General features: G+C 41.8%; 1 long non-coding RNA gene across 1 annotated transcript; it reads right to left on the reverse strand.

Moving 5' to 3' along the window:
• Positions 1 to 9597: 9597 nt before the first annotated feature.
• On the reverse strand, positions 9598 to 16117 carry LOC134859757 (uncharacterized). Its single transcript, XR_010165154.1, has 3 exons — positions 15971 to 16117; positions 15754 to 15868; positions 9598 to 10550 (listed from the first exon to the last, which is right to left on the reverse strand). It is a non-coding gene; the product is annotated as an uncharacterized LOC134859757 (long non-coding RNA).
• Between the last annotated feature and the right edge of the window lie 2238 nt (positions 16118 to 18355).

An 18355-nucleotide genomic window follows, 5' to 3' on the forward strand; every position in this document is an offset into this window, starting at 1 on the left:
GTCGGCTCTGGAACCTTACTTCTGGATAAGGGTTGGACTGTATTCTTCTCCGGAGTTGCCCAAGGTGTGAGGCGCAGAGCGGGTGTGGGGATACTCACAAGCCCCCGGTTGAGTGCCGCTTTGTTGGAGTTTACCCCAGTGGACGAGAGGGTCGCCTCCCTATGCCTGCGGGTTATGGGGGGGGAAAACTCTGACTGTTGTGTGTGCTTATGCACCAAACAGCAGTTCTGAGTATTCGGCCTTCTTGGAGAACCTGAAAAGAAGTCCTGTATGGGGCTCCCGAATGTGACTCCTTAGTCTTGCTGGGAGACTTCAACGCACACATGGGCAATGATGGAGACACTTGGAGGGGCGTGATTGGGAAGAACGGCCCTCCGATCTGAACCGGAGTGGTGGTTTGTTACTGGACTTCTGTGCTAGTCATGGATTGGCCATAACAAACACCCTGTTCGAACATAAGGATGCTCATAAGTGTACGTGGTACCAGAGCACCCTAGGCAGAAGGTCCATGATCGATTTTGTTATCATATCATTGGACCTGAGGCCGCATGTTTTGGACACTCGGGTGAAGAGAGGGGCGGAGTTGTCAACTGATCACCATCTGGGGGTGAGTTGGGTCGAGTGGCAGGGGAAGCCTCTGGACAGACCTGGTAAGCCCAAACGTGTAGTGCGGGTGAACTGGCAACGCCCAAGTCCAGGAGGCCTTCAACTCACACCTCCGGCAGAGCTTTTCAGGCATCCCTGTGGAGGCTGGGGACATTGAACCAGAGTGGGCAGTGTTCAAAGCCTCCATTGCCGAAGCTGCGGCGGGGAGCTGTGGTCTCAAGGTCTTAGGTGCCTCAAGGGGCGGTAACCTTCAAACCTCTTGGTGGACACCGGTGGTCAGGGAAGCCGTCCGACTGAAGAAGGAGGCCTTCCGGGATATGTTATCCCTGGGTACTCCTGACGTAGTTGCAAGGTATCGACGGGCCCGAAGGGCAGCATTCTCAGTCGTGGCCGAGGCAAAGAAGCGGGTGTGGGAGACGTTCGGAGAAGCCATGGAGAAGGACTTTCGGTCGGCACCAAAGTTGTTTTGTGTACAGTATGGGACGCTGTTGACCTCAACTAATAGTGTGTTAGGGTGGTGGAAGGAACACTTTGAGGAACTCCTGAATCCGACAACTCCGCTCTCTATGTTAGAGGCGGAGCTGGAGTATGAAGGGGGATCAATTCCAATCTCACGGGGGGAATTCACTGAGGTAGTTAAACAGCTCCACAGTGGCAAAGCCCCGGGGGTGGATGAGATCCGCCCAGAAATGCTGAAGGCTCTGGGTGTTGAGGGACTGTCATGGTTGACACGTCTCATCAACATTGTGTGGAAGTCGGAAACAGTACCGAAGGAGTGGCAGACCGGGGTGATAGTTCCCCTTTTTAAAAAGGGGGATCAGAGGGTGTGTGCCAATTTCAGAGGCATCACATTACTCAGCCTCCCCGGGAAAGTTTACTCTAAAGTGCTGGAAAGGAGGGTCCGGCCGATTGTCGAACCTCAGATTGAGGAGGAACAATGCGGTTTTCGTCTTGGTCGTTGAACGTGGACCAGCTTTTCAATCTCGCAAGGATCCTGGAGGGGGCCTGGGAGTACGCTCATCCGGTCTACATGTGCTTTGTGGATTTGGAGCTGGAATATGACCGGGTTCCCAGGGAGATACTGTGGGAGGTGCTGCGGGAGTATCGGGTAAGGGGTCTCTGCACAGGGCCATCCAATCTTTGTACTCTCAAAGCGAGAGCTGTGTCCGGGTCCCTCGGTAGCACGTCGTACCAATTTCCGGTGAGGGTTGGCCTCCGCCAGGGCTGCGCTTTGTCAGCAATCCTGTTTGTGATATTCATGGACAGGATTTCGAAGCGTTGTCGTGGGGGAGGGGGTCTGCAGTTCGGTAGGCTAAGGATTGCACCGCTGCTTTTTGCAGACGATGTGGTCCTAATGGCTTCATCGGTCTGTGACCTTCAGCACTCACTGGATCGGTTCGCGGCCGAGTGTGAAGCGGCTGGGATGAGGATCAGCAGCTCCAAATCTGAGGCCATGGTTCTCAGCAAGAAACCGATAGACTGTCCACTCCAGGTAGGGAATGAAGCCTTACCCCAAGTGAAGGAGTTCAAGTATCTCGGGGTGTTGTTCTCGAGTGAGGGAACAATGGAGCAGGAGATGGGCCGGAGAATCGGAGCAGTGGGAGCGGTACGGCAGTCGCTTTACCGCACCGTTGTGACAAAAAGAGAGCTGAGCCAGAAGGCAAAGCTCTCTGTCTACCGGGCCATCTTCATTCGCGAATAGTATTGGGGTGTCTGTGTGGTTGTCTGAGCTCCGGGGAACCAGGTGCTAGTGCAGAGACCCTGGTAGGTTCAGAGGTGGATGTAGATATCCTTGATGCTAGGGTTAAGGTAGGTCAGAAAGTGTTAGGGTTAGAGTTAGGGTCAGTTTCAAATTTGTCTTGGGTCTAGCACCAGAAATACTTTGTTTCTCATCAGCTCTAATTCCCTTGTTGTATTATTTCCACAAATTGTCTTTGACTCACTTTATTCCCTCAGCCAGGCCTTGGTAGTGGTATAAGCCAAGGATCTAGGGATGAAGGGAGTCATAGACTGTTAAGCCCCATGTGGCACATTTACAAAGTATGATATTTGGATATCTAAAATAATATTATTATATTGATTTTGATTTATCTTTAGATATCTCCTCCCTCCATTCAACGATCATTAAAACAAGGATTCACTATTCCTAGACAAATAGCTTTTTGGATTCTTATTAAATTAACGATTAAATCAATGAGTTAACTGGATTTGTAAGATCTGTGATAAATGTTGAAAATGATACATGGCATTCAGAGTGAATTTATCATCATAACGCTAATAAGCAGGACTGCAGAAAGTGGTTTATGGACTTATTAGCTGTTTCTGAAGGAGCAGAGTGCACAGCATGATGCAACAGTTATAGTTTTCCTGTTGCAATTAGGTTACAGCTCAGTCAAATCGCATGGGCCTCAAAAAGGCTGTTAAAGACAAGGCACACAGTTTTTGAGTGTTAATTAGGTAGTTCATTGAGTAGATTGTTAATTAAAATTTGATTAAAGTTACAATAAGAGACTCAGATTTAGACCACATTAAGAATGCAAAAAGGGTTGCCATGGAGATATCTGAACTTCAACCGGAGGGAAATAACCAAATGCAAATTAGCTTTTTCTCCACCTAAAAAGGTTCTGCAATGAGTTGAGATAATAATTAATAGAAAACCCTGCAAGCCATAATTGCCTCTCAGGGCTACTAATTATCCATGAAATGGTCTAAAATATCTAAAACAACCCAGTCATATATAATAAATAATGACGATTCAGGTGTGAGAACCAACAAAAGCTAGCTTCCAGTAGATAAACAGAAAAAGAAAGAAATCATGGATTTTCTGGCTCTGTATTTGAGATTGACTTCCCTATTAGGACTGGCCCAATGAGTAGTGTAAGTGGTTTGAACCGCACAAATTAAATTAAATGTAGTGAACTATTTATAATCTCTGGTGAGTTAATTATCAAGCTGATACTCATCGCCCCAATTTCAACATCAGTAGATTCTTTTTTCTCATTTACACAATCCTGCATCCTGAACCTTCCGTGATAAGTCTCATTAAACCTTCTTTGATTGCCCAAAAGTGTAAAAGTAATTTATTTAGAAAAGTACATTAAATTAGTTAACCATTTCAGTCCCAAGCCATCCGCCTGACGAGGTTTATGATGACACAGGATTTGACTGATATCTGATATTTGTCCCAAATTTAAAGGGCTAGTTGGGGCATGCTCAACCTACTCATAGGTTCAGAGGGCTGTTATCATACATCTGTTTGTCATGTTGGTGGAGACCAGAAGTCTCCAACATTATGTCCATTGATAAAGACTTACTACAGCCCAGCTACAGATGTGTTACTCATGCATTTCTCAAAGAAGCTAAACATTTGTTTATTAGCTTTTATATCGAAAATAATAATGAGTTCCTTATTAGAATCAGAAATGCTTTATTAGTCCCACAGCGGGGAAATTTACATTTGTTACAGCAGTGGCATAGCAGGTAAAAGGAACAGTTTGATGATAAGCAATTCCAGAAATTAGTGACATATGTAATGTAAGTTGTTGAGACATTATGAAAATTATGATTGATGATGATGAGGATGTTGATGATGATGATGATGATGGTGATGGTGATTATTGCACAGTGTTTCAAGAAAAGTGTCCATATATTAAATGTTGCCGTTAATTGCACTAGATCTCAACAGTACTTATTGTGTGGGAGTCTACCAAGGGCCTTGGTGGTTGTAACGCTTCAGGGAGGAAGGACCTTACTTGTTAACCTTACTTAACGAGTGGTTATTATTCATGTTAACTCTAACTGGTTAGTAACATAGTCAAAACGTGTATCATAAATACATCAGATGAACACATCAAGTCATCACATTTTCTTTGTAGTGAACAATCTATCCATCCATCCATCCATCCATCCATCCATCCATCCATCCATCCATCCATCTTCTCCCGCTTATCCGTCAGGGTCGTGGAGGTATCAGCTCCAGCAGAGAGCCCCAAACTTCTCTTTCCCTGGCCACATCAACCAGCTCTGACTGGGGGATTCCAAGGCGCTCCCAGGCCAGCGAAGAGATATAATCCCTCCACCTGGTCCTAAGTCTACCCCTCGGTCTCTTCCCAGCTGGACGTGCCGGGAACACCTCCCTAGGGAGACTCCCAGGTGGCATCCTCACTAGGTGCCCGAACCACCTCAACCGGCTCCTTTCAACGCGAAAATGGCCCGGTAGACAGAGAGCTTTGCCTTCTGGCTCAGCTCTCTTTTCTCCAGCCCATCTCACGCTCCATTGTTGCCTCACTCGAGAACAAGACCCCGAGATACTTGAACTCCTTCACTTGGGGTAAGTGTAGTGAACAAAGCTAGCCAAATGTATCGTAAAAGCAAAACATTTTAATTTAACTGTTATTGCATTATTACTGAACATGTTTAGGTTTACTTCTTAAAAATAATTGAATGTAAGGCAGACAATTGGTGACTGCCCAAGCCAAAAGGAGTCAATTTGCATATATGTTTAAAAAAATAACAAGGTATGTAATTCAGTGACTACATTTAGAATAAAAGATAAGGAAAATCCGCTGAGGAATAATAACATTTCCACTCATCCGGCTCAGTAATTATGTTAACTATAAAATGAATTTAGGAAATGAATACCAAAATTATTACTTAGTTTACTTCCAAATATTGAAGGTTAATACATTCGCACACACAATATCTACTCACTAACACTTTTTTTTCCCACAGATGGATGAGATTCAAAGCATCCCATAATTATCCTAATTCACAACTGCACTGCCCGACACATTCACACATGCTTATACAGACATTTGCAGATTACATATGTATGCACAGACATACATGGATCAGCACTCCCAGTCTCTCTGTAATTATATGGAGTATGCTACCTGTGTTTGCAGTCGTGCTCAATTACAGCCAAGATACAACTTATCTGCATCTGTGAATAATTTAACATAGCAACTCAGCTCCGGATTCTTTCATCAAGCCTTCGGAGGCATCTGTGTGTCTCGGTCTGTCTCGTATGTGCCCTACAACATGAAGCCGCTCTGAAACAGCAGACAGAGACAGACAGGGGATGTGAAGAACTCCTGTCAACCTGTGAAGTCTAATCCATTGGCATCACTAAACCAATTATAGTCTAGTTCAGAGTGAAGCCGGAAATGTTGAGTATCCCAAGGTTTTATCTTAGAAATATATAATACAGGTCCCCAGCACATAGAAGCTGCTAGATGCTAACTTGCAAATGTTGGGCAGTTTGCACAATTAGCATATGTTGTGTTAATTAGCATTAATTAGCATTAAAGCCCATGGGGACAATAGTTGAAAAAATACATTTGCCGATTTGCTCAAGTGGTTTTGGGGGTTATTGAGGATGCTAAGTCCATTTCTGACATTTTCAGGATCGAAAGTGTTAGTTTTAACCCTCTCTGTGGGCTGGTATTGACTGCCATGAGCAGTGTTGTAAATATAAAAAGCAACAGAGGAAAACGATTGTTTCTACTGTGGACACATTTCTCCCAAGTAAATAAGCAATTTTTCCAATCCAAAAGACCAAGAGCCTAAAATGTATCACAATCAGATAGGACACATATTGGCATTTCCTGGTTAAAACAGTCCATTTCTTATTGTGGAAATGTAAAAAATGTATTCAGCATCCTCAATAACCCCCAAACCACTTCAAAATGTTCCAAATCGGCCAAGGCATTTTTCCTAGCTCTGGTCCACATAGCCTATAATTGTAATTGATGCTAACTTACGCAACTTATGCTTATTATTCACATGATCTAACATAAACAAGTAAGCATTTCTAACTTTGGGGTATTCAGCATTTCCAGGTTCACAATAAGACTTTATGAGCTGGCAACTAGACAATTATGACACCATTTCTGTATAAAAACCTGCCCTTGACTGAGGTTACTGCCTCAGGGCAGAGGCTTGAACATCAGGTGGTAAATAAATTGGGCTCTTAAGCACTGATGTGTTCTGGCACCTTTCATTATTTCAGAGTGCGATGACTCCCTTGATTGTTGTATTATGCGAAGCATTCAGAACAACCTGCACTTGTCATCAATTATTGGGTGTTTTGCGGGGGGGGGCGGGCTGCCCATTGTTTTGAATGCCCAATGGCCTGAAAAATGTCCCAATGGATCAAAAGCTTCTCTGAAAGCCGTTTATTCCAGATCATATGCTCTGAAAATAGTGTTATTGGTGATGGTGACCGTCTGGATATTAGTGCAAGACAACATGAATTGTTATCACTGGTTTGCACCCGCTGAAACACCCATCCATGCAGTGATTTGTTCCCGATCAAGTTGCTTACATATCTGTCAATCAAAATGAGTAGTAGAGCAGTAGCAAGATCACATAAATAAAGGTTGTTAAATCCCCTTGTTTAATTTGCCATGGACCAACGTTTCTCCAATCTATCAAAATGGTTCTCTTGTATCATTTCTGACAAACTGTTTCAGGAAACCGGTCATCTCCACAACAATCAGAGAACCCAAACTAGACCAGACTGACTAAATTGACTTAAAATCTAAAATCCTTAAATCACCCTGCAACTTTGTGAGTGAAATTGGAGAATTAATATTTGTTGCTCTACCTACCTTATTTATATTGTTCAGCCTTTTTGAAGGCACTGAACTGTATTTTGTGGACTATACTTTGATTGAAATTGCTTGAAAAAGAAAACCCAGGGTTTACATTTTGATTGGTAAGATTTTGAGGAAAGGGTAAAAGATAAAGGTATGAGTTTTTGTTTCTTTCTTGAAGATCTCAAACTTCAATGTCAAGTGTGTATACTGTGAAGTGTGTACACCCTTGTGCAGTTGTGACTGACCCGTCTCGAATGTCAGGAGAGAAACATGGCTGGCCCCTCTTAATAAGCTACAGAACAATACAAATTCAAATAGTCCACTGTCAATCCGTATAACAGTTAGCTACACATGCTAATGTCACAGGGAGTGTGTATAGGACGTAAGGTCTCTGTGTGTTTATTTATTATATGGGGAATTTTCACTTACTATTGGTGGTGGATGTGTTCACTGGACGTGGGGGTTGGTGGTGGTTTAACAATACTGCATTCAACAAACACTGGAATGGCTGCCTTACATGTAAAGGTAAAGATTTAAGAAAGTGAGTGAGTGTGTGTGTGTGTGTGTGTGTGTTGGGAGGGAGGGAGGGAGGGGTGGGCTGATAAAAATAAATTCCAGAGCTGTATGTACTGAATTGTATTGTATTTTTGTACGAGAATAAATGGTGAAGTGATGAATAGAGCAGATTTGTTAGGGCACGTCAAAGTATTTCTTACCTTGTTCTGACCCCTGCAGCTCTTGTTTCTTTGGCTTTACGTCCAATTGGATGCATTTTCTTAATTTAAAACAATGCTCCATTGGAGACTTTGGCACGAAGCAGAATTCCTTGATAAACAGTGTCTTATGTCATTCCACTAAACACTAAAGGGGTTAAAGGCCAAGCCTGGGTAAATGGATGAATATGTAAGTGAGTAACAGGATCAATAAAGCTGTTAGCAAGAGAGCTTGTACTGTCCAAATATCAATAACATCCTATCGATATCATCAGAAGTTTTAATAACTTGATATTGTAGAATAGGAAAGTCCAGCTGGTTGCAGTGGAACATATCGGCCATGTTGTCAAGTAGTCAATTTAAATGCTGTTTTGACATACATCAATACAAGGATTGTAGAGCTTTAGTGAGTCATACTGCATGGTTTATTATTTGGCATGTCTACTCAAGTTGTACATGCATACATTTGTCACCTATTTCTGTAGCTCTGTGAATGATTTCCTCCAACAGTTGTGTGTAACCATACTGAACCAAGTGCTAGGAGTCAGTATTGCAAACTTACACAACTGTGATGATGTCAGTTGTAATAGTGTTTTATCAGCCTATAGCCTTCTACAGGGCTTGCAATGGGAACAATTAACTCATTAGATTGTCCCTCACTTACTGACACACATTGAATAAATGTACAGTCTTTGTCACAAATAGCCTTCTTTTATTTGAAATGTCAAACATATTGATGAATGGATTTACCCGATTCAACCCTGTCCGAAACATCAACATTGAAAGGATGAGACTAACCTCTATGTTTTTTTTTTTTTACAGTGTATTGACTTATTGCTGCACAGGCGTGGAGCATTTGAATGGGGACTCATTCACTTACTGTTGTACACGGAGTTGTTCTCTTAATGATTTACATACGGCCATGCATTGAGCAGCATTTGCACTGTTGACTTTGATTAAGTACATTTGAAGTGTAATGTGACCACTCCGGTTCCTCAAAGGGGAGCAAACTATACAGTCAATGATAACATCTTTGTTGTTAGTGCTCTGAAAAGTTATTCAAATAAGCAATATCGTTCATAATTTACACCACTACACTCTCTGAGTCACTTTAGGCCAGTGGTGTACCATCAGGGCCTTCAAGGTATTCAGAGAATACCCTGGAACCCTCAGATAAAACCAAAGAAAAACTGAATTAGTTATACAAATACAATTTAAATAAAATGTCTTTCTTGCTCCATGCACTACGCATTTGAGTGGTTTTGTGTTAGAAAACAAATGCAACCAATGAGATATTTTTCTGGGTCTCTGGAAAGAATATCCCTTAACAGGACATTCTATCACGGATATAGAATGTCCTGGCCCTTAAGCTAAATGAGAGCAAACGTTAGGGTTGACAATTTGATCAATCAATCAAATATTGATGTGTAGCCAATGGGCGTATTCTTTCAGATTTCCCCACAATTCCAAGATATTCTAGAAGACCCGTTAGTTCACTGGCTCGAGACAGAGAATGTAGTTTAGTGCTATGTAGCAATTCACGTAGTGACCTATTTTTTATTTCACTTCGAAATGGCAACAGGTGAAGATGATGTTGTTGCTGAATTGTTGTTATTACCCTTTTCAAGATGACCATTCAGTGAAAAGATGGACATTATTAAAAAAAAGGCCATCCAACGCCCAACAATCTTGACCTGAACACAATTGTGGTAATCCATGGTGTGTAACCATGTAGCAAGCAGAGGACCAGTAATTTTGTGACTGTCAAAGTGACATTAATCTGACTAGACCTACCAAATTTTCAACCGAGGTCCAGTTGTGATAGACATGGTTCGGCACTGCCATGCTGTTTATTTTCGTTATGTTGGTAGAATCGGAGGATGAAACCCTCTTTATTGTCACATACATGCACACAGCAGAGCACACACAGTGAAATTGGTCCTCTGCATTTAACCCATCCTAATACTATGAGCAGTGGGCAGCTATTGTGCAGCGCCCGGGGAGCAATGGGGAGAGGGCATTGGAGGTGTCCGGTGCCTTGCTCAAGGAGGTGAACTGGGACCTGGATTGATATAAAATTCCAATAAAAATGATATACGCAAAGCTTTAAAGCTTCCACAGATTGTTACAGCCTTAGAAGGTAGATGCTATTACACTTGACCATAGCCTGCTCCCTCCATTTCGTTGTATACCTGTTTTTGTACCCAGATTTATGTTTATTAAATCTCACTGACTTAGCATTGACAGAACAATTTAACCATAAAATGGACTTATCATAAACTATCATGAATTGTAGTTCTCTGTATGTAAGGGACCGGAAGAGAGACCCTACCAGGAAGTACAAGTGGGTTGCTCTAAGCATGGCTGCAAGAAGGGACTGATAAGCACTGAGTGGCTGGCCTCCCATTCAGCTAGCAGAGTCCTACCTGTCTTCGGGATCAGACCAACACCTGTTCTTCGTTTCCATTCATTGCTTTCTCCTATTGTCCAGTTGATGTTATGGTCTGTGCCATGCAGAGCTGCTGCAAACTCTGGTTCCCCTTGCTCAGCTTGGGCCCACCAAGGTCTTCATCCTCCAGTCTAAATTTAGTCTGTAGGCCTACCACCATCCTGCCAAATGTCCTCGGTTGGCCTGCAAAACCAGACAAGAGGTGCATGAAGGAAATTCTTGGAGCAACTGATGAACAAAACTGGAGCTGCTGGAGACTGGAAAACTATGTCTTGAAGCTTGATCAAGGAGGACTGAAACTGACCAAACAACCAGGACCAAGGCAGGATTACTACCTCCAGGGGCCCCTGTCCACAGAGAGCTCATGGGCAGGGGGGCCCACCCCACCCCAACACAGAAATGCATGCACATGTAACACCACGTAATAAGTCTGCTTACTTACAGTAAATGCTACACACAGCTGCTTTTTAGAATACAAAGTTCCTTCACTGATCAATTCATTAATTCCCCCCAACTGAACCAGGGGCGTTGCTAAATAAATAAATAAAGTAGTAGTGTAGTGAGACCCTATCAGAGACAGTTCAGAAAGAATATTTGACCTTCATCGAAAAGCAGAGGTATTTAGGGTGGTGAAGAGTGAGTTTTATTTAAAGTGATGTGCAGACAAAAAAACAAATAAAAAATCTCTTCTCACTGAGGGCCCCTGGGCACTTTCCCAGGTTGCCCATATGGTAGATCCGGCCCAGATCAGGACAGATATGTATCCACGCTGCCTTCACCATCGTTTCTGAAGCACAGCCATTTTCTCTCAGTATTTATCCTGCACACGGCATGCAGTAAATGTCTTTCTCTAAAGATGAGTCATCTCAAATGCTCATCAAATCCTAGAAAACATATTCTTAGCAAAACAGGCGTATCAGAATCAGAAACAGGTTTATCGCAAAGTAGGTTTATCCATACGAGGAATTTGCCTTGGTTGGATGAACACAGTTAAAGAAGTTAAATTACAAGAAAACGACCAAATGTGCAGGATATTAGGTGGAAAGCCGAGTTTTTATTTCCACCACGGCACGGCATGGACTCTTATCAGCTGACGTTTCAGCCTGTCTATGTTATGGCACCAAAGACCTACTTAAAATATTCCTACCATGAACAGTCTAATACCATAATATGTATAAAGTGTAATTTTTGAATATATTTGAATATATGTATAAACTGATAGGTAGTAATTAGCTCGAAAAAGGACTCAACAGTGTGTTGGAAAGGTCAGACCGGTAATTTACTACTGACTCAGGTGTGAAAGGGGCCATATTGTCACGGTTCATTCAGCACAGGCTAAATCCAGTAAAAGCTTCACACACACACACACACACACACACACACACACACACACACACACACACACACACACACACACACACACACACACACACACACAGACACACACATACACACACACATATATATTTTAAATGTACATTTTAATTGAAATCATGCGTTCTCATTAGGGGATGGCATTTCCTGCAGCAGATTTTAACAGCACCTCTGGTGTCGTAATTGGCAAGCGGCAGCTGAGCGTTGTCTGACTTCATTAGGATGACAGCTGACAGTAAATCACTGGCTGAACTGGAAACTCTAATTTGCAGATTTTCTTTTTTTACTAAATATGGAGTCAAGTGTTGGGTCTCTATAATCTAGACATGTCGTTGTGACAAGAGCAGAGGCCACAGTCCTGCTCTGTTTCCATGGAGTTATATACAGTGATGGGCAAGTTACTATGGCAGGGTAAGCTCACCTTGTCATTGGTGTGTTAACAGGAATTTTGCTGACAAGCTTTCTAAAAGCTGGCGATTCCACAGAGGACAGAGGCTGCACATCTTCAACACTCTGCCACGAGTCTCTGAACTTCTCTGGGTTCAAGCAGCAGACCGAGAGAAAGTTACCTTCTGTTGCTTCGGCCTGCGCGCACTCCTGTCTCTTTCTTTTCTTTTCTCTGAGCCTGCAGCTCTGCATTGTGAATCTGCAGCTCTGCATTGTGAGCCTGCAGCTCTGCATAGCGAATCTGTTTCTGCAGCCCTCTTAACCAATAGTAAACAGGCTTACTGAGTTACTATTCTACCCGCACAATTATTTCTCTGGTGTCAGAATGTCTCTCGATGTTTGTGACACCATATAATTTCGGGTTAAAATGTGTTGTAACTGCGTTACTGAGAATTGTAACAGGTATTATATTACCCAAATTTCAGAAGTAATGCGTTATTTTACTGCATTACAGCAAAAAGTAATACATTACTGTAACTCTGTTACTTTTGTAACACGTTACACCCAACACTGGTAATAAACCACCACCTTTTGAACCTTTCCATCTCTGAAAAAAAGAGAGCAGCCAGCAAACTGTCTGTTTCAAAGGTATTGTTTACATTGTATGTTTTCTGTATGCTTTGTAGTGTGCAAGTTTCCTGACAGATTTTATAAGAGATGTATGGTTGTAGCATGCTCCATTATGAGAAACATGGCCCCTGACGTAGGAACACCATCTGCTTCATGGAGGGGGAATTATGCTAATCACTGGCTGCTACACGACCCGAGTCTGGAAGAGGTTGAGAAGTGATTAAGGGGAGATACAGAGGAAGAGAAGGAGGGATTGAGAATATGGGCGAGGCGCAATGTGAGCAAAAACAGGAAAAATGAATGTGATTTGAAGGTTGCGATGTGAGACCAGTTTAGAAGTCATTTGAAAATCAGTCATGTTAGAATGTATGCGTGAGTGCTTTATATGATGAACCACAACAGGTCCAGGTTCTGCAGAATCAACCCAAACCAATCAGCACATCACACCGTTTAATCTAGTGAACATGTAAAGACTTTGTTGGTTTGTGGGAAGTTTGGTAAGAAATGGTTTAAGAACATTTAATCAATCAATACATTTTATTTATTTAGACCAATATCACAAACGTGGCATTGGGTCTCAGGAGGCTTTACAGTTCGGACAGAATACGACACCCTCTGTCTTCGGACCCTCACATCCGACAAGGAAACACTAAGAAACGCTACAGTTACGGTTAGGGAAGAGGGATCCCCCTCCCAGGACAGACAGACATGCAGTAAGTGTTGGGCTATTTAGATAGATAATGTACCTATTATTGTGGAAATGTATCAGAAGTCTAATTGAAGTATATGCCCTGGGTTGATCCTCTCACAGTTTAAAATCACGTCTACATGTAACTTCTAAATGTTCTTTTAGTTTACCATTGTCAGGAAATTAACATGTGGATGTAAGGTAATGTATTCAACATATATCCATTGTTACATCATCTAACTACCTATCTTCAATAGAAAGTAAAACATAATTTGATTGGCTGAGATCTTCCCTTTCCTGTTCCTGTTTCCTGTATAAAATGATTGCTTTACTTTTGTATCGGGGTCAGATCCTTGTACTACATTGGTTGTGCAGAACTCTGGCCTTCCAGCTGGAAAGAGATTGATTCTGTTAAATGCTTTAAACTCTTTATTGAATAACAAAACATTGGTTGGAAGCTTGCAGATTTGTGTAATTCTTACCAAAAGAAATAATACAATGGGTGATCTGTTTGCTATTTCGAGCAAAACACAACACAGAGATGTTTTATATAGATATGGCCCTACAATATATTGTTCACATATAGCATAATAGGAGACCTTTGAGGCCTCCATAGGTGTACTTCTCAGACGGTAGTCAATGATCATTTCCTGTTCTCCATCTAATAAATCTTTAACATTGTTAACGTGGAAATAAATTGGGCATAAATGGCTGCTGGAGAACAGTCCAACCATAAAAGAGGGAGAAAAAAAGAAAAAATAACGTTGGATAATTAAAAACATAGTAAAACAATAAAATGCACCAATGATGTGTAATTTACTACCTGTTGTTGAAGTAATTAATGACTACCATGCTTTATTACTTTGTTGAAGGCTATATATATTTATCCATGTAAATGGTACTTCATCAACGTAATTCATTACTGACGTCACACAGTGGCAAATAAAGGGTTCTAGGAATAATAGGCCTACATCCATGATGTTTAATCACTGCATTTAGACTGATTTGTTATTTTATAATAATTTATTATTTTCTCTTCTAATATTTCTTTGTATTGAAAACAATCATCCATGTTTATAATGCTAATTCACAATCAACAGAGAGAAAAAGAGGCATTCATTGCTGTAGTACAAGGTGTTGGTCCGGCCTTCTCCTGGGCTGGTTGGGCTTTTACAATCACATGAGTCTAACAGGTTGAGAGTCTCAATAGCCTACACCGATAGCCTCAAGCATGGGAGATTGCCACGGCAATGCATCTGCTCTGGACTCTTCCTGGTCTGTCCCCTTCTCAGTGGCTAGTGACTTGAACTCAACAACAAATTAAAGAGTTTACAGGAGTTCAAATAAAGATTAACCCTCTGAGGTCTAAGCCCTTTTTTCATATGTTTGGCTTCCCTGGGCTTTCTTTGTAAAAATGTTGTTAAAACATGAACCCTGTGCCGCATAATCAAGTAATATACATGTTTTAGTTTTCAAAACAAGCTAGGCTATGAGCATATGTAGGCTACAGGGATGTCACATGGATGTACACATATAATTGAGACCACTAGTATGAAAGAAAGAGCCAGACAAAAATGTTATCATTAAGAAATGTATTCAAATCCCACAGTGAAAAGTAGTCTAAAGTTCTCTAGAAATCAAAACTAGTTATTTCAACTCTTGGTGACCATGGCGAGAAAAGAAAATGTTTCAGAGCACTAAAATCAATATGTATCTACAATATTTACAAAAAAAAAGCCATGGCGCTTTTATGTTGAGAAGGTTAGTTGTGCCATTCCTCAAAACAGTTTCTGTCAGAAAAAAGCCAGAGGGCCCCACTACACTGCCTACACCTCCAGGGGGGGCACCCCAAACTTGTATGCAGCCCCAACAAAAGCCTCTGATTCGTCCACAGACTTCATGCAATGCTTCATGGGATAAATGTTCATAAAAGAAATCCGTTCCATTGTTTCTTTGCACGCTTCTTCTTGTTTTTCTAGAAAAGATTACAAATTGCCTGAAAATGGTAGAAACAAGCGGCAACATGTATGATGAAGTTGTGGCGCTGGGCTATATCATGCATTTGAAAGTGAAGCTCGCTTTGTTGCGGAGAGTGTGGAAAACATTTGTCCTCGACCTCAGAGGGTTAAGATGTACTTTATTAATCCGCAAGGGAGAATGGGGTTCTTTAGTCCAGGTGTTATTTACATTACACACAAAGGCCAAATCATGACCATGAACACATGCATTAGTGAAGATTTACTAAATCTAAGGGCTTGTCATTAGTGCGGTGCCTGGGAGCAGTTTGGGGTTTGGTGCCTTGCTTACCTCTGCAGTGCCAAGGAAGCAAACTGGCATCCATCCAGCTACCCGTCCACACTCTGTACTTGGCCGATTTGGACTTGGACAGGCGGCCATTGGTTCCAAGGCCAAAAAACTGAAACTGCATGAAGGCAGATTGATCAGTGTTAGTCTCCTGCTCCAACAACACCTCTGCAACCACAGTAGCTTTCAACTTTTCAAAGCCTAGCTTGCTGAGCAGTACCGTGGGAATGATCTTAAACCGTGATCCAGGAGCATGGCTCTAAAACAGGTGTCGGTGGGCGTTTCAAAGACATCTCGAAAGTGCTTCTCCAGGTGGCTCCGCTGTGAGCCCTAGCAGCTTGCTCACATCCTTGTGTGCGATGAGTTCTCTCAGTGCAGCTTTGAGGGCCTGGATGCATGGAACACTGCAGGAAATATCTGTATCCTCCTGGTAAACCGTGTGTTGCCTCTTCAAACGCTCTGGCAGTTTGACAAGATCCTCCATACACGCCCAGGGCCATTTCTGCGGACGTGGCGATCAGTTCCTGTTTCTACTCCAGCGGGCACTCTAATGTAAACAGCACAGAGCTCCACCTGGTTGGTATTAAATAAACACAACTAAGTAACAAGTGTAGTAAAGCGGAAGAAACTTGTTTGTTGCTTTTGCAGCCTGGCAAGAGGCCTGTAACCTTTACCGTGCACTGGAGTAAGGAGGGCACTTAATCTTAGTATTTCTTCTTGCTTTCGTCCTGTTTTTTGTTTTGTCATTGTCAAACCCATGTGCCTTGTGGTATGCTGAAAAATGTATAGTAAGGCAGTCTTGCCTTGCTTGTATTACCTACTTTTAAATACATTTCCGGTGTAGTCTACCTGTTTCTTATTTTGGGTCAACCCTGCTCCACTCCACCTTGATAAATCCTCCTTCTGTGAGTCGAGACCTTCCTTTAAAATCAATATGATGCTATCATAGTCATTCATATTATTCTGAACATGTTCTTGCCATCTTAAAACCATAACTCCCTATTCAAAGCTCCACTTTTCCACTCCACAAGCTATCATGGCTCCATCTCACTCAATAATTTAAGTAAAAACTCTTAATCTACAACGATGTATGCTTAGTTACAGGGTGAGGCTCAGGACAAGAAAGGCTAATATTTGACCGACCATTATTTTTGTTTTACCAACCACAGAGGAAAATGTTTCAATGATCAAATCTGCACATATTTGCACTCTCTGACCAACCATAACGCAGCGAAACTGTAGCTACAGAGACTGGATGGTTTACAGCAAGGGTGTCCAAACTTTTTTCAAAGAGGGCCAGATTTGATAATCCGGGGGCCAATAGCCCCTTCTGAAATTTGTTTTCAAACATAAAAGTAAAATACAAATAAACCTAATGTATAACAATTTTCATTGTCACAATTATCTTTATTTTTTCCAATTCCAATGTAACTAAAATTAAGCCACCGAGGAAGGCGTGAGCATATCTAGAAATTCTATTCTGCCTTTCATTCTGGAGAGTCAGATAACATTGAACAAACTAAATGGAATACCTTAGACTGTGTAGCGGGTTTGACCTATTTTTAATAAAGCGGTGTGTCAGAATCAGGTCTGACAAATATTAATCTAAAATATTCAGCCAGAATTGTTGAGTCAAACCATACACAGACTAATTCATTCGGGAAATACCTCCTCCATCACCGAAATGCAACACAAACTCAACTCAAAACAGTCTGCCCTAGGTTTTACCGTGGATCCAACCAAAACAAAAGAAACCAGGAAATACGAAAACCAAAATACAGCATCTTTAACAGAAAAGGCAATTTGCGGCATGTGTAAGGCCCCTTAGAGTGGGTGCTGCCGCCATGCGGTGAGTGGATGAATTACACTTGAAAGATTTTTCTTTTTGAAAGTGCTAGCAGGCCATAAATAATACATCACAAGACAATAGCTGTGGGCTGTATTAAATCCTCCAAGGGCCAGACTTTGGACATGCCTGGTTTTAAATATTAAGTGTTATACAACAGCGAAAACCAACATGTAAATTAAGGTTTGCATAAAGCACAAATAACCCGATTTCAAATCAGTCACAACAGAACGTTTTCGAGGATTCACAAATGTACAGATTTAACTCTCTGAAAGTGCCTTATTTATCAGTGCTCTGATTTAAAAAAGGCATTATTTGAATCAGGTAACTGTAGGCTTGTGGACACAATATATCACATCAACATGACAAGACGTTTAGGGAACATCTGTAGAGTAAGTGTTCACTGATGCACCATTATATAGGAATCAATAATGTACGGAAGGCTTAGCCACCCCTGGATGTAAGCTATATTTAGTTCACAATTGGAGGAGCAATGCTGACGTAGGACTCATTTAGACATATCACTGGGGTTTTAAAGAGGCCCTATTAACCTAATTTTCAGGTTCATATTAGTATTAGCATACTGTGACATGTCTCCATGCTTTAAAGAGCTCCCGTCCATGTTGCATAGTGATGTCACTATGTTGATGGTACTCCGGTTTATGGCAGCAAGCAGGTGAAGCATACAGCGGATTGTACAGCTATTGATCCTTATTTATGGTAAAGCAGCAATAATGAAAATATAACTGGTTGCATAGC

This window comes from Eleginops maclovinus, chromosome 23 (genome assembly GCF_036324505.1).
Source record: "Eleginops maclovinus isolate JMC-PN-2008 ecotype Puerto Natales chromosome 23, JC_Emac_rtc_rv5, whole genome shotgun sequence".
NCBI lineage: Eukaryota > Metazoa > Chordata > Actinopteri > Perciformes > Eleginopidae > Eleginops > Eleginops maclovinus.